The sequence below is a fragment of the Podarcis melisellensis genome (assembly GCF_964234715.1).
Source record: "Podarcis melisellensis genome assembly, chromosome: 6".
In the NCBI taxonomy this organism is placed as follows: domain Eukaryota; kingdom Metazoa; phylum Chordata; class Lepidosauria; order Squamata; family Lacertidae; genus Podarcis; species Podarcis melisellensis.
The window spans coordinates 15,740,879-15,758,628 of record NC_138538.1 but is presented as its reverse complement, the minus strand read 5'-3'; the positions used below and the strand labels follow the sequence as shown (position 1 = coordinate 15,758,628).

The 17,750-nt window shown below is 42.1% G+C and overlaps 1 long non-coding RNA gene across 1 annotated transcript in view; it reads left to right on the top strand.

Annotated features, from left to right (window-relative positions):
• The window catches only part of LOC309373229, a 641,932-nt gene extending 628,316 nt beyond the window's left edge, over nt 1-13,616 (top strand). The window contains exon 3 of the long non-coding RNA XR_014169875.1: nt 13,562-13,616. This is a non-coding gene — a long non-coding RNA (uncharacterized lncRNA). The remainder of the gene's footprint in view (nt 1-13,561) is intronic.
• The last annotated feature ends 4,134 nt before the right edge of the window (nt 13,617-17,750 follow it).

Below are 17,750 nucleotides of genomic sequence, written 5' to 3'. Positions count from 1 at the left end.
GGCTCTTGCTGCTCTTTCTTCTGATGTCTCTTTATCTTTATAAACTGGGCTTGGATCAGACAGCTCTTCAAACACAGGACACCTTCATATACCGTATTTTTCACCCCATAGGACGCACCGGCCCATAGGATGACCAGGTTTTTTTGGGGGGAAATAATGGGGGGAAAAATCCCCCCCAGGCGCTTGTGGAGCCAGCAGCGGGGAGAAGCACTCTTCTCCCCACCGCCCTCCTGCAGACCAGGTCCGGGGACAGTGGGAAGATGCGCTGCGCCTCCCCGCTGTCCCCGGAGCTTGTGGGGCAGGCAGCGGGCAAAAGCTCTCTTCTCCCCACCGCCCAGCTGCAGACCAGGTCTGGGGACAGCGGGAAGACGCGCTGCGCCTCTCCACTGTCCCTGGAGCTTGCGGGGCTGGCGGCGGGGAGAAGCACGCGTCTCCCCGCCATCAGCCTCCAAACCACTTCGGGAGACAGCGGGATGGTGGCGTTCTGCCTCCCCACTGTCCCCCTACCTTGTGGGGCTGGCACTGTGGCTCTCCTGAAGCCTGGAGAGCGAGAGGGGTCGGTGGGCACACACATTTCCCCTTCATTTTTGGAGGGAAAAAGTGTGTCCTATAGGGCAAAAAATACGGTAGATAGCTGTCCTCTGTAAAGTAGGACATTAGGATACCCTAGATTAGGAGAAAGGGTGTGCAAAATTTTATGTGAACAAAATCAAATTTCCCCTCTATCCTCATTTAATTAACAGACTAGGAAGGGTGGGGCAGCAGGTGTTCCATAGCCATGGGTCAGACTCAACTAAATTTTACTGAGTATACTTAAAATGAATACATCCAAGCTACTTGTGCCTATTAATTTCAAAGGATCTGTTCTGAGTAAAAATCCTATGAGTTGTATTCAACTACATTTTACTCAGCATGGACCAGCTTTGATTAACAGACATGACTAACTTGGGTTTATTAATTTCAGTGGGTCTACTCTGAGGAAAGGTTGATTGACTACAACTCTATATATTCACAGAGCCACTGCCTATTAATAGGATTGACAACCACACAACAGAGGGAAGTGCCGTGAGTGAACAAATATTGTCTTTTTTCTTTCTTTTTCTTTATCTTCTTTTCTTTTCTTTTTTCCTGCCACATACCTCAGAAGCTAGCACTCGACAGATGGGAGTTAAAAAAGAAATGTGTCGGCTGCTTGAGGCACATTTTAATTTGTCGCTCAACTAAGTTTGTTTCACTTTTAATGGTTCACTTTGCTGAACCTGTGAATAAAATATTAACTTTAAAAAAAATACTGCAAGAAGTTTAACTTGTGAAATGTCTCCAGAGACAGGGTTTCTATGTTTTATCCAGAGTAATGTTGCTTATTTTATTGAAATGTTCACTTACCTTTGAAATTTCACGTAAGCAGGAATTTCCAAATTTCATCTTAGCGTTTTGACTTGGGGCCAAAGTTGGTGGCAGTGTTAAGAAGATGTAATATCCTACTTCAAGCCACTGCACCCCAAATAAATTTCCCTAGAGTAATCAAAGCTCATTTAGCATTCATCCAGTGATATTTTTTAATTTTTTTATTTTATTATGGAGAAATAAAGTCAGAGGATAAACAAAGGGGGTAAATGATCCACAGACAGCAGCAACAATTCAACTAATACTGAGCATTATATTACACTCGTTCTTCACCAGATCCACTGACTCCCTGCCAATTTCCAGGGTCAACTCAGATTATAAACTTTATCTTAACATCAGTGGTGGCTGGTGTCCATTGGGAGTGGTGGGGTGGAAGGCAGGGTGGTCTCATGGGTGGAACAAGAGCCAATGACAGGCAGAGCCAGTTTTGCTCCCATCCTCTTCCCTGCTGAGTTCTACAAGGGCAAGGATGAAACCAAGGAAGAGAAAACTCACTGGATGCCAGAAAGAAATCAGGCAGGCAGGTGCGGGCTTGTTGGGGACGCAGACTGAGGTTGGGGGGGGGGGCCTTAATGGACCAGCCTCCACTGCTTAACTTCTTTTCACAGCTTGGGACCAGGTCAGCTGAAGGACATTCAGTTCCCAAAACAATATACGCCGCACTGAAGTGCACCTATCTATCCCGTTCAGTTCTCCAACCAAATTGCATACAAAAACCCACATGTTAGGGGGAAAGGGCACCTAAAATGCATTTCTTGGCAAAAACAGTGTTAAAAATTGCATTACTCTAGGGGAAATTGCTTACAACAACAAGAGTGACTATGAAGAGAGATGCTGACAAATTTTCACAAGAGTTTTCTTTTAAAAAAATAAGCTCAGACTGATGCAGAAATGTAGAGAACTGAACTTGTGTACTTGTGTGTGGGTGTGCTGAACTTAAGAATGGAAAAATGAGAAACTGAGATAAACTGAAACTGACTTTCATCTATCTCTAGTAGCTACTGCAGAAATGGTCTTCTTGGCGTCTGTTCCCAGGTTTTGGAATGCTCTTTCAGAAAGGTTGACCCTGAGCCTACCTCAGTGTCATTTATTTAGTTATTTTTATATTTATATCCCACCTTTCCTCCAAGGCTCTCAAGGTGGTGCATATACTCCTCCTCATTTTATCACCACAGCAACCCTATGAGGTAGATTAAGCTAAGAGGCTGTGAGTGGACTGAGTGGAGGTTTGAACTCTGATACCCTAGGTCTTGGGCCAAGACTCTAACCACGATGGCATACTGGCTTATTTCATTTCAGGTCACTTCAGCCGAAGGTGAAGTACCTTCACTGACCCCAGGAGGTTTAGGGCTCTGTGAATCAACACAATAATTTTTCTATCATTGACCTCAAGGTCCCCCCCCCCCAAGTCGATCCCATGCATTTGAGATTGCAGTAAGTCACCTGAGCTTTAGAGAAATATACATTCGAGCAAAGTTGATATTAATTACTTATCCATATCGGCTGAGATCACAATGTCTATGAAAAATTAAGGAGCAACTGCTTCTCGGGAAGAATTTCTCTCCTTAACAGTTTTCTAAGTAGCTTCTCAGGTTGAAAGGGTTTTACTGGAAGTGATCCAAGGATGTAATCTGAGGATGGCAAATTGAGCTGACATCGAGGAACACCTAGGAGCCCGTTCCAGCAGCAGAGAGGAAAGACCCAGGAGAGAACAGAGGGAACAACAGTTTCTTTTGCTTTCCAAGGCTGAAAAGGAGAAAACTTCATTGGAATTATTTCATGAAAGTTAACAAAGAATCTTGTGGCACCTTAAGCGCTAACTAATTTATGAAGGCAGAAGCTTTCATCAGTTAGTGTCCACTTCATCAGATGCATGGTGTGTAATCCTCAGAAGATTTAGCTGTATGAAATAGAAATCCATCAGTCTCATGAATAAATTTGTTAATCTCCCAGGCACCACAAGAACCTTTGTTCTGTTTGCCACAACACAGACTAACATGGCCACACCTCTGGAGTGAAACAGATCTGGTCATATAAATGGAATGTCATCAGTCTCATGATTACATTTGTTAGGTGCCACAAGCCGCCTTGTCTGAATTCAAGAGCAGATCCCTTTGTTTTTCAAACAACTGAACAAATCCATAAGCATTTATGGGATCAGGAAACTCCCTTGGCTGTTGACCCTGATCCATCCTTCAACCAGGGCTATGGAGTGTCATACAGCCCAAATCACTGCCTCCTCCTTCTTCAAGTTAAGAGCTGCAGTAGGCTTGAGTCCTGACTTGTACAGAGATAATGGAATGAAATGATTCATGCATTTAAAGGAAAATGCAATGAAGTGCACTTTCTGGTCAATTTCATTTACTATCTGAAGTTGGACAGCACTGTAAAAGCTCTGGTTAAATGAATGCCATTGTTAGAAGGAGCCTTCTAAAATAAAGTGGATATCAGGATCCTCCTTGGGAAATTGCCATGGTATGCAACACAGTTTACTGGGGGTGCTCTCTTTCTCTTCCAGCAGCAATAATCAAATTCACTGCATGTTTTTTGTTTGCTACCCAGTCAGCTCATCTTACTAATTTTCCAATCATTTGGGCTGAACTTTGTGCAATTCCACAACACAGATCCATCACACAACCAAGAGTTGCGTTGTTCATTCTCCTCTCATTTGTAACACATTCCGGTACGCTCAGCATCCAAGCTTTGTCCTCTCTCAAGCCTTCAAATAATGACACACACATTTCCTTTTGTATTGACTCCGCTAATTTATTGCTATGTTGACTTGGGTGTTAGTCAAGCTTGCAATTCAGCAGTGAGGCAGATTTGGTGTTCAGTGAGCCTAATCAAAACTTTAAAATGATTAAATGCTTCCCAAATATAGCCTTGACATTGCCTGAAAGGATTCTGACCTTCTGCACCCGAGCAATGCTGAAGCACGAGGTTCTTTTCTCTGTGTGTCTGGCCTGTGCTTTCTAAACACAGCCCGCCCACTCCTTCTCTTTGTTAACATGGTGCTAACTTGCTTTGCAGCAATCGCTGCTGCCAGCTACCATTGTTATATGAAACAAAAAAATCCTGCTGATGACACAGGGATAGACACAATGGTGGAGCCAGTCACTGCTGTGCAAATGGCTCTCCCTGTGCTGTTCTCATTCAGGCTCAGAAGACTGCATGCCCCTCTACCCTACCCCCAATATCTCACAAGGCAGAAATACATAAGAAACTGGGGAGGGAAGAAAGAGACTGGGACTCTAGGCATTTATGCTTACATATATTTCAGAAAGATAAGAACTAAAACTCACTATGAATTCTAATCAGGATCTTGTATTGCAGTGATGAAAATAACCTCTCCCCGCCCCCAGTACCTTTTCTTAAGAAACAACAAGAGGGGAAAAATGAAAGAATCTATTTTGCTAGATTTTTTCTTTTTTTTAAGAATTCTGTTTCAATTTGTTCATTGTGCCCATTCCTCTGTCTGGGGTGCAACAGATGTGTGTTTGCTTGGTTGCGCATGTGAAAAAGATGGGGCTGTCTGGGAAACATTTTGCTAAGCATTTTTGAAGCCCTCTCCATCTCACTAGAAAAGGTTTCAGTGAGAGTGAAGCAGACTTCAGGAAGCTTAATGAAATTTCCTGTCCTCCGTTCCTAACAGGGTTAACAGATCCTGACCCAGCTTATCCCTTGAAGCCTGTGTCATTTCTGAGGGTCATACTAGGCGATCCGTACTCTTAAGTGCAGGGTTGTTGTTTCAAAACCTAAATTGACAATGTGTGCCAACCCCAGATAGGAAGCCAGCCTAGACTGAGACCCTAGCATGGGGGAAGTGGGATTTAACCACATTTTTTTTAGCAAGAAGCAAATGATAACCAGAGTTTTAATAAAGTGACAGAGCATATCCTGATGCAACTTCAAGAGAAACTTAAAGGTGTGGAAGAGAGAAACGTGCTCAGCATGGGGAGTCAGGTGCACCTTCTCACACAGCAAGCAGAAGAATCTCAGCCACCTCTTTCCAAGGTGGAAAACATGGATTTGAAAATGCGCAATTGGCTTTAATGAGTTAAAAGTGAACAGGTTTCATTTTTGAAAGGAAATGCCCCGCAATTCATATTTCCAGGGTTCCTGGTGCAAAAAAAAAAAAAATCTTTTGGCAAACTTATTTGCAGTTTCTTTTTCACAATCAGGTGGTATATATATAAAAAATTCCTTCCAGTAGCACCTTAAAGACCAACTAAGTTAGTTCTTGGTATGAGCTTTCGTGTGCATGCACACTTCTTCAGATACTGATCAACAGAGATCAACACAGATCTCTGTGTGCAGATCTCTTTCGTGCATGCACACGAAAGCTCATACCAAGAATTAACTTAGTTGGTCTTTAAGGTGCTACTGGAAGGAATTTTGTTTTGTTTTGACTATGGCAGACCAACACGGCTACCTATCTGTAAGTGGTATATAAATATTACGAAATACAGAAAAAGAAATAACCATCTGCTGCCACCCTTGTAATGGTCCCAGCTTGGATCAGGAATCCTGCACTGGCAATTTGTGTGTTGCTTTAATTTCTCTTCCAGGAACCCCCCCCCCACCTCCCTCTTATACAGAAAGGCACAGATAGATATGGAGCCTATGCATTGTACAAGTTGGCCCTCGGCTCAAACTTACTTGCACTCGTCTCTTTTTGGACTGCCTATTTTTCATTGCTGGAAATAGCCCTCCCAGGAGAAAATAGTCATGTCACGAGAGCAGAAGCAACATACCTTCTGCTGCTGTTCCTGCTTCTGGAGCCAGCAATTATATAAGTGGGTGGGAGAAATACAGATGGGCAAATCTGCCAATTTCAATTCTGGATATTCGTCAGCATTTGGCCGCAAAATTATCCAAATGTATGTTTTTTATTGTATGCAGTTTAGACTAATATGTATATTTTTAAAGCAGTTTCTCCTAACATGTCCATTTTTGTACGCATTGGTTAGTTGGAGAGCTGTGCCACAAAATTTGGAGAGCATGAATTTTGAAGGGTGGTTGTGTTTGAGTTCCCATTTCGGTTCACAAATTGCAAACAAGATTCTTATCAAAATGCAAGCAAAATTGAATTGGTTTTCTTCTGCATCTCAAGGGAAGAAGTGTGGATGTATCAGTTTCCTAATTGGACACATTTTGGGCATATCTGAAATATGTGATGAATGCTAAAGGAAAGCATGGTAGCTTTTCAGAAAAATAAATATTTTTTCTTTGAATACTTATGAGAAATTATGCAGATCTATTGAATACCTCCCCAGCACTGCTCCGTTTTCTAAATACAAACAAAATACCTAGGATTTTTCTCTCTGGGGTTTCATTTTAAACTTACATGCAGCACGTAATACTTGCTTTCTGTGAACATCAGAAAAGCAGAATGAGACTGAAAAATATTCAAAATTCCCATCGATCTTTGTGTCTGATGCTCTGATCTTGGTGAGTTGCAACTCCAGTCTTTGATTTGTTCATGTTCCTTTTTCTCTTCCATTCTTTGAACAGAAACATACTCAATTAGGTGATCCTTCATGGCAGAAATATTAGACACAAAGGCTACAGAGAGGTTGCCACTGTGTGCTAAAAGCTTCAAACATCTCTATGGAAATATATGCTAGAAACCTCAGTGCATTTCTGCTTTGTTGATGCCATTTCCCATAAGAACAATGTGGGAGAATTATTCCGTTAGAAGCTTTGACTATTTGAACCAAAGAAGGTGTGTGTGGAGGAGCCAGAAAAGTCACTGTATTTGAGTAATTGTCCTAGTTTGGAGGTGATGAAAAAGTATACCTAATCAAAAGATGGACCTGCCACGAAAAATGGCCCTCAGGGCCAACACATCAGAGAACGGTAAAGGCAGAGAACAAGCAAGGGAATAAGTCATGAAATCATAGAACTGTAGAGTTCGAAAAGACCCCAAGAATCATCAAGTCAACCTACTGCAATAAAGGAATTACAACTAAACCATCAATGACAGATGGCCATCCAACCTCTGCTTAAAAACCTCCAAGGAAGAAGAATCCACCACCTCCCGAGGGAGTCAGTTCCATTGTCAAACAACTCTTAATGTCAGAAAGCTAGGGCTGGCATACGTCCAGATTTTCCCAGACACTACCAGGATTTCAAAGGCGGAATTGACATCTGGGGGGAATTTCTGAAATGTGGCGCTTTGTCCTGGAAGTCCATTGGAAAATCACAATTTTTGGCGTATTTGTAAAAGCTCAACAACTATCCTGATGTTTAGTCAGAATCTTTGTTCTTGTAACTTGAAGCCATTGGTTCTAGAGCAGGAGAAAACAAGATTGCTCCATTTTTCATGAGACAGTCCTTTAGATACCATATCTTCTCTCGGTCTCCTCTTTTCCAGGTTAAACATAGCTATCTCCTTCAACCATTCCTCCTACAACTTGGTTTCCACACCCTCAATCATCTTGGTCACCCTTCTCTGCACACATTCCAACTTGTCAATATCCTTCTTAAATTGTGGCACCCAGAACTGGACACAGTATTCAAGATGTGGTCAGACCAAGGCAAAACAACCAGAGTGATTGTTATGACTTCCCTTGATTGGGACATTCTACTTTTGTTGATGCAGCCATTTATTACTATTCACCTGCCTGGATGTATATAATTTGGTTTAATTAAGTTGATTTGCAGATCCTCCAATTTATTATATTTTAATAAATATAACCTGTTTTCTCATAATATTGTTTGACTCAAGTCTTCATTCTGGTGTGGTGGTAAAATAGGTCTAGATGGTTTGCCATCCCTCTTTGTTAAAACAGGGCACTCCAAACAAAAACTCCGTCTTTTTCTGATGACTATATTAGAGCCTGCTTACCAAAAGGATTTCAATGCACTTCAGAGAATGCATTTTTAAAAGACGTGCACCACATGCTTCTTGAAGAAACAAAATAATTAAAAACTTCCGTCTCATCTGCCTATTGTATTTATAATTAACAAAGTAAATGAAAAATCCCTGTCTTTTATCTTACATCAAAGGGTATTGCATTTCTCAGACAAATTGGGCATTCATCTTTCTTTGACATAGCTTTTGAAGCTTTTATACCTTTCTCTTCTGCTCCCCCTCCCTTGACGCTTCTGAATACAGGTAAATAAAATATGACTTGCAAGTAAATAGGTGTTCTTTTAAAAGAAAGACTAGAATAGAATGAAAGGAAAGCACATAAACATACACTCATAGCTTCTTCTTTCCTCCCCATTTCATAATAATTCAATTCACTTGAATAGATACACATTCAACAAATCTATAAAACTACTGTTTTACCTATGCCCAAATTGTCCCTATTTATCAGGGACTGTACCTGTGCCTCATAAATTGCTGTGATCCTACCGCCTGGAGGGTGATGTCCTGGTGTCAAAATCTATGGGTAATCAAACCTGCTCTAGTTACAGATAGGTAGCCGTGTTGGTCTGCCATAGTCAAAACAAACCTGCTCTTATCTGCATAATTCAGCTTCTTCAGCTGTGTACATTCAACCCCATCCTTGAGTCCACCTCTTGCTGAGACTCTTAAATATGACAGATGGTTGAGAAATTACTTTTTTAAATAGAGAGGTGTGCTATTGTTAATGTTGAATTGCTGGGCAGTTAAACTGCCCAGGAGCCCCAAGGAGACGTCCCCACAGCTTGAAACCCAAGCGCCTAGAAGAAGCCAACAGCTGCAGAGGGAAGCACTGGCCCTTTAACTGACCAGATGCATCATTCAGAGCATGGGACCTTTAGTCTAGGTCAGGCATCCCCAAACTCGGCCCTCCAGCTGTTTTGGGACTACAACTCCCATCATCCCTAGCAAATAGGACCAGTGGTCAGGGATGATGGGAGTTGTAGTCCCAAAACAGCTGGAGGGCCGAGTTTGGGGATGCCTGATCCAGGTGAATAACTAGCCCAGGCTATAAAGATAAACGAGTCTCAAAGATACTGCCGAGACATCTTGCATGTTCCACCTCTGTTGCAGGCTCACTATGGTTCTAAAACCCACACCTAGGTACCTCTCCAGGGTGCTGATCTGCCTTGGCTTGGTCTTTCTGTGTGGCTGAAACTACTGACACACACCCCTTACTCAGGCCATTATTCATTGTGGAGGGGATTCCCACCGATTATGACAACAGTACGGAAGAGACTTGGGAATAAATAGATGTGAAAGAAGAATATACTGGAAACATGCTGATCTTCGCTTCCCCAGTACAAACAGTGTTTGTTGAGTCAATAGTTTGACTATACAACAAAAGTTTGACTATATAACAAACAGAAAGACATACAACAAGGGTTGGGAGACATGGGCTGCTCGGGATTTGTATCATTATCTCCCAGTTCTTTTTGCTAGCCTGATTGTGACAACCCTAATTTCATATTCTTTTCAGCCAGCAACCGGCAGTCAGTGTGAAACTGACACAATCACCTCCATTGCATTTTGCAAACGTCAACTCATTGACAGCAACATTTTGCTCATACTTTACCAACATTCACCTCCAAGGGATCAGCTGGAAGCATATTACAGTAATCCATCTTGTGCTGAAATGCATGAATTAAACCTCTACAGACAGCTGGTCAAGATAAGGGCAAATCCACACAATTCTTTTACAATGTTCCTTCAAGCTCTATAATGGGTTGTTGTGTTGGCTGCAGTAGATTGTGCATGGTAGCTGATGATGCTAGCCACAACAACATGTGTCTTCAGCCAGGAAAAATGTCTCTGTCCCTCCTCCTCATGTGAGTTGTCTAACATTTAGTATTTGCTTGCCCACCTGTGTGGTAACAATGTGAGCCTGGCTAGTTAACTTTGAGGGCAGAGTAGATTTGTTCCTCCTGGTTGACCAAAGTGATGTCAAGTCATCAGCTTGGATTCGAAATCTGTCCAAAAGATAACAGAGTGAATTGGTCCTAGATTGAAGACTTCTTTTTAAGTTTACAGAATCATAGAACTGAAGAGCTGGATTTTTTGTTTTTGTTTGTTTGTTTGTTTGTTTGTTTTGGAAGCAAGAAGAATTACCAATGAAAGAAGAATGGAGGATGAAATTAATGGACTATGCAGAATTAGACAAACTAACAGGAAGGATTCAAAAATCTGCGGGACCAGAAATTCACAGAAGACTGGTGTAAATTTACAGAATATTTGAAAAGTAATAGTGATGATCAAACTACGTTTGCAGGTTTGCAAGAAGTTTTGTTAAGGTGAATTATTGGAACTATTGCAAAAATGGATAAAGGGGAGGATGATTAGATAATATAATTAAAGGCAATATGAATTTAAGAAATGCATAAGAAATGGCTAAAATGGGGGATCATCAGAGGTGCTGATGGGAGTCCATAAAAAATTGTACAAGTGGTGAAATTTTGTGGTATGTATTATAATTCATATGTTAAAATTAATAAAAGAATAAAATAAAAAAGAGCTGAAGAGCTGGAAGGTACCCGAGGGGTGTCTAGTCCAATCTGCTGCAATGCTCTCACTGTTGTTCAACCAGGAAGTTTAGGAATTTTTGGTAGACTTTTAAATAATGAGCACAAGCTCTAGATTCCTGATGTGGTGTATGAACTTTCCAGCAAGTAATTAAACTCCAACATGTACAGACAGTTAGATGAAGCAGACGTGTCTCTGGCAAGGGAGTCCATGAAAAGGAACAGCTTTTGAAATGCATTGACAGCCCTTAATGTTTCCCCCCCCCTTTTTTATATAAAAAAAGAAATGCTCTGTTGAGGAAGCAAAGCAGCAAATAAATTATTGAGTTCTCCGTGTGCTCCTCAAAAGTTGGGTTATTTAGAATTCTGATAATCAAGAAGAAGCTTCAGATTACATTCTCTCTCTCTGCTTGCATATTGACCTATTTGGAGTGTTAACCTGCTGTGTTCCTGAAAGCTTGCAGCAGGTAAAACCATCAGGAAGAATATAACCATTGAAAGGCAAATACCATTGTAAAAAGTCAGCTACTAAGATAAATAAGGGGAAGCGGGTGGCACTGTGAGTTAAACCACAGAGCCTAGGATTTGCCGATCAGAAGGTCGGCAGTTCAAATCCCCGCAATGGAGTGAGCTCCCGTTGCTTGGTCCCTGCTCCTGCCAACCTAGCAGTTTGAAAGCACGTCAAAGTGCAAGTAGATAAATAGGTACTGCTCCAGCGGGAAGGTAAACGGTTTCCATGTGCTGCTCTGGTTCGCTGGCCACATGACCCGGAAGCTGTACGCTGGCTCCCTTGGCCAATAAAGCGAGATGAGTTCCGCAACCCCAGAGTCGGTCAAGACTGGACTTAATGGTCAGAGGTCCCTTTACCTTTACCTTAAGATAAATAAACTTGCAAATAGGTATGTAGGGGATAGCTGCCTATCCTGGGCTCTGGGCTCTCCCCAAGCCCCACTCTGTGGCTCACACTGGTATTTGTTCTGATTATGTACCCTTCCCCTCAGCACTCCTTATTTTGCTACTTTCTCCTAACTCTACATGATGCCCCATGCTCTTAGCTCCCCACAAACTCACCTGAATACTGAATTGGACAGCACTGAATCAAGTGTATGCAGGTGAGGGAAGGGTTAAAATTCCCCTACTTGCCTGCTGAAGCCTTAATAACTATCACACACACTCATAAACCACAGCGGATGCTATTGGCATTTGAACAACAACAGCAACAACACTTGCAAACTAAATGCAAATACACATTTATGGTGGCAGAGGAACTCACTGTGTATACCGAATGTTATTCTCTTGCTCATAAATTATTCTTTCCCTGGATGGCACAGGAAGCGAAAGAATTCCAGATGTAGTAGGTCTGTCACATTCCATTCTGTGAAGCATATTTGTGGTATCTTCAAATCAAACCTACAGTGGCTGGTTGAAAAACTGGCAACCTGTGGCTGGGGATGAATGAATCTGTCCATTTCAGTTTCTCATTTTCCAGCCTTAAGTTCAGCTCTCCCATTTCCTCGTTATTTTGTGAATTTTTCATTTTTCTTTTAAAAAACCACCTGAAAATTTCTATATACTTTTCTGTACTTGTCTCCTAAAATATACAATTTTTTTTGCACACAGTTTTGCCCAGTAGACTTATTTTTGCAAGCGATTTCCCCATAAGATAATATAGTGGCATATATTATTCTCTCCAATGTATTTTTTATTTTTTAAAAAAACACCCTTTGTGTTTTGCATCACATAATTCAGAGAAGTGGGAATTTCAACAATCGGTAAGTGTGTTTTTGTGCACCTATTGGTCGGGTAACTGTGAATTTGGAAGGCTTGAGTTAAAACCGGAATCAAATTAATCCCCCCCCCCACACCTTTACCCTAGGCCAGCCTTTAATGGGCATACACCCCCTCATCAGAATGAGGTCTCATTTTAAAATCCTGCAATTTGTCCTGAGAAAGCACCCTGAACCCACATATTCAAAATGAAACAATATCCACACTGTGCTAGCCCACAGTATAATAAGCCACGGTTATAAAGCGGTCCCAGAAGCCCTTGGGAACCAACTGTGACATATTTCCAATTTGCTCTTTAAAATCATCTGGAACTAATTTTCTTTCCCATTTTAAAGCTAAGTGAAAAGGGAAATATTTATCTTCCTGACTGCCCACAGCTCAGTCTTGCACTAGATGGCTTCGGCCCATAATCACTGGAGTTCTCTTTTTGCTTTGCAAGTAAACAGTGGCAGAACTAAATAGCATCTTCTCGGGATGGAGTACAGAAATGCAATCACCCACTTCCAGATATTCCAAGAGATAAAGAGAGAGCGCGCAATGAATGGCATTAAAGTCAAGGGTTATTTTTCATTTCCATTTGTATCTCGTCCGCTTTCTTCTCCCAATGAAAAATGGAAGGAAACTTTCTACTTGAGAATTCTTTCCCTTGGGGGTGGCAAAGAGGTAAGGGGGAGGAAGAACAATCTCCTGGCATCGTGCAGCTAGTTGACGTGACTTAGAAATGATGCAACTGGCACATTTTCCACCCCCACAAAATGACTGATTTAAGGAGTTTTCAGTATTGGTACTGAGAAAGTAGAGACATCACCTTGCCAACTAAGGTCCGTATAATAAAAGCTATGGTTTTTCCAGTAGTGATGTATGGAAGTGAAAGCTGGACCATAAAGAAGGCTGATCGCCGAAGAATTGATGCTTTTGAATTATGGTGCTGGAGAGTCCCATGGACTGCAAGAAGATCAAACCTATCCATTCTGAAGGAAATCAGCCCTGGGTGCTCACTGGAAGGACAGATCCTGAAGCTGAGATTCCAATACTTTGGCCACCTCATGAGAAGAGAAGACTCCCTGGAAATGACCCTGATGTTGGGGAAGATGGAGGGCACAAGGAGAAGGGGACGACAGAGGATGAGATGGTTGGATAGTGTTCACGAAGCTACCAGCATGAGTTTGGCCAAACTGTGGGAGGTAGTGGAAGACAGAAGTGCCTGGCGTGCTCTGGTCCATGGGGTCACGAAGAGTCGGACACAACTAAACGACTAAACAACAACAACTGAGAAACTAAGTTAGTTAAGGGCATGCTTGCTTTGTCTTTCTGGAATGTAATGGAGGTGTGCAGGTCCATCTGAGAGAGAACTTCCATTGAATCATCTAACCATAGAAACCCTCCAAGGAAGGAGAGTCCACCACATTTCCACTTGGAATGCGACAAGTTCTTCATTGGAGGTTTTTAAGCAGAGCCTAATTTTTTTTTGGGGGGGGGGTTAACAGTACATTTGTGCAAATAGCAAATCATGTTGTTTTCAAGAACAGGCACTGTTTCAGGGTGTGTTTTGCTGTGCATTCAATTCCTTAATTTGTCCCGCATTCAGAAGATGTAAAATGAAAGGCTCATTCTGACTTCAACACAGTGGTGCCTCAGGTTACATCCACTTCATGTTACATATGCTTCAGGTTACAGACTCCACTAACCCAGAAATAGTACCTCGCGTTAAGAACTTTGCTTCAGGATGAGAACAGAAATCGTGCAGCAGCGGCGCAGTGGCAGCAGGAGGCCCCATTAGCTAAAGCGGTGCTTCAGGTTAAGAACAGACCTCCAGAACAAATTAAGTTCTTAACCCGAGGTACCAGTGTACTTGATTCCCTGTAAAAGTTTTAAAACATCAGAGATTATTTAGATCATTATTGAAAGTAGTATGGTTTGGCTGTCTTGGCAAAAAGTACATGTGTGAGGGGTCCAACCCTGCTGCATTATTTTTAAAATACTAAGTTGTGGCACGATGTCTTGCCACAACTTACAATAAGACTACTTACTGTAACACTCCCCCCTCTCTTTATGACTCAAGGTCAAATTAAATTTAAATTAGTTGTGGTACAAACATTTGCCTTTCACCAAAGACAATTTGTACCCAAATTGCAACCATTTCTGGGTTGGGAACTCTTGGCCACAATAGTTCATGCATTTGTTACTTCAGGTCTGTACTTCATGTGGGGCTTCCCTCCCACTTGATCCGGAAGCTGCAGTTAGTGCAGTATGTAAAGGTAAAGGTAAAGGTACCCCTGCCCGTACGGGCCAGTCTTGACAGACTCTGGGGTTGTGCGCCCATCTCACTTAAGAGGCCAGGGGCCAGCGCTGTCCGGAGACACTTCCGGGTCATGTGGCCAGCGTGACATCGCTGCTCTGGCGAGCCAGAGCCGCACACGGAAACGCCGTTTACCTTCCCGCTGGTAAGCGGTCCCTATTTATCTACTTGCACCCGGAGGTGCTTTCGAACTGCTAGGTTGGCAGGCGCTGGGACCGAGCAGCGGGAGCGCACCCCGCAGCAGGGATTCGAACCGCCGACCTTTCGATCAGCAAGTCCTAGGCGCTGAGGCTTTAACCCACAGCGCCACCTGTGTCCCAGTATGTACAGGTGGATAAACTGTAGCTAGAAATCATTATATCATGTCCAAGCCTATGGACAACATTTCCTTCCCATGGAAAACTGAAAATTTTGTTTTCCTCAGTGTGTGATGACATGCCTCTAAATTATGCTAACTCACAGACTAGCATTTAATATACAGGAAGAAATATATACAAATTCAGACAGAACATATAACGAGGGTGTAAAAATGGCAGGTAACAGCCAAGCACCTAATAATATGTACATATAAAATGCTATCTTAAACCCAAATATGTTCCTCCAGCCCATATAAGTCTTTACTGACGATAGAATGTACAATGTGCATCAAAACTAATGAATAACCTCTGCATCAAATTGCACATTTTACTGCAGAGAAAGCACATTTGGGCTTTAGATATTGTTTAGAATTGTTTCTTCCATTTCTATGTTTGCTGTGGTTTGAGGATATATATTTTGTTAGTTAAGGCCATTTCCTTTTGTATCCGTCTGTTGGGTTTTGATGGCTATAAATCATAATCCCATTGCATAGAAGGATACATTGTAGTTAACAATCTTTCTTTTTCCAAGGCTGTCTATGGAGAACATTTCCTTCCCGTAGAAACAATGTAAATCCTTATTTTATTATTGCATGCCTCTAAATCATTCCATAGTTTCTTCTGGCATCAGCAGTGAAAGATTATCTGAGCACGCAAGTCTCTGCTGGTATTGGACTGTATTCCACTCAGTGAAATCCCAGGGCAGACAAATTGAATAACTATACAGAAGTCAGTAATCTCTGTCTGGAGACCATCAATCATTCTCCTAGTAAACCACAATACCGCACAATTAATTAATCAATCAATTAGGGGGCTGAGGAGGGTGAAACAGATTCACTGTTGAGGTCTCTTAAGCCAACTTTAGTCACACAACTGAGCTGTGAAGGAACACAATGATTTCCAAAGACAACTCCTTCCCATCAAAATCACTGTATTATCTGTTATCTCTGTGGGTATTATTGGTAATCTCTTTTAAAAGTAGCAAAACACATTATGGAGCACTGTGGAAATCAATGTCCTAGGCTGAGCATAGATTATGCAGGCCTATCAAACTGAAATGAATTAGAAAGCAGCTAATCATTGCACTCGATCTGTTCTTGGCAAAGGTAAGCGCATTTTACCATTCGTAATCACATTTTCTCCTTTATTTCGGATGAAAATGATAGTGCAGAAGGTTGTTTGTGTTATTGCCCCAATGTAAATGGGAAAGGAAGGTATTTCAGAAGAGAGACTCTTCTTTGCAGTCAAGAGTCCACTCCTGTAGGATGTGGTAGTCAGTAGGAAACATCATGGCGGGGTTGAGCTGGGCCATCCAGAGCAACGAAGGGCTCAGTCTGCACACAAAAAGTCACACAAGAAAAGCCATGTCAAGCATGGGGAAATTACCTTCAGAAGCAACCTACTGGGTGGGGTGGCTGGCTTGGGAGGAAGAGGACAAGGGACAAAATAGCAGGGAAGTTGACAAGATGCAAACCCACCAGCAGCGCCAAACTGACGCCCTATCTGGTGGGCCACTGCTGCCTACATTGGAACAGCCTCTGTGCTAGATTGAAACATTTCTGGACCCACTATCAAAATGTAAAAACCACACTGTGGTAATAATGTTGCGCATGTGTATATGCATACAGAGAAGCTCCTTCTCAGAAACAACTCAAATGGACAATGGTAAATGTACCGTAAGTGGGCATGGCCCCAAGCATATTGCCAAATAAGGTTTAAGAGCACTATAATGAACGGCATGCTGCTGAGCCCTTTCTTTCAGGAAAAAGCTCTAACGAGAACATAATTGGTTGTATTCCAATGCCAGTCCTACTCAGAGTAGACCCATTGAAGGTAATGGGCATAACAAATGAAGGAAAATTGATTTCAATGCGGGGGAGGAGGGTTATTGGTTTGGCTTGTTGTTGTTCTTGTTTTTATTATGTATTTTGTATTTTTATCTTGCAAAGTGCCCTGAGATCTACAGATGAAGGGTGGTATAGAAATGTAATTCTTCCTCCTCCTCCTCCTCCTCCTCCTCCTCCTCTTCTTCTTCTTCTTCATGGCTGTGATTCCTGCATTGCAGTGAGTTGGGCTAGATGACCCTTAGGATGCATATTCTACAATTCTTTGATTTTGTTCTGAGTAAATCTCAAGGTCACTGGAGTCCCAATGACCTTCTTTTTAAAGGAAGAGCTCAGGCAGTGACAGGCAGGAGGGAGCAGCAAAGAAGGAGGGTTAGGATTACAAGAACATATGAAGAGCCTGCTGGATTGGGCCAGTGGTCCATCTATTCCACCATCCAACTACCCCATATGCCTGCAAGGAGACCCTGATGCAACAGCACTTTCCCAACTGTGATTCCCAGCAACTGGCGTGAAAGAACAATTTGTACCTGCCAAGACGTATATTCTACTTATATCCTGTAATTGCCTTCCAAACACACAGAAAGTGCTCTAAGTCAGGTGCATAAAGTACCAAAGGAACCT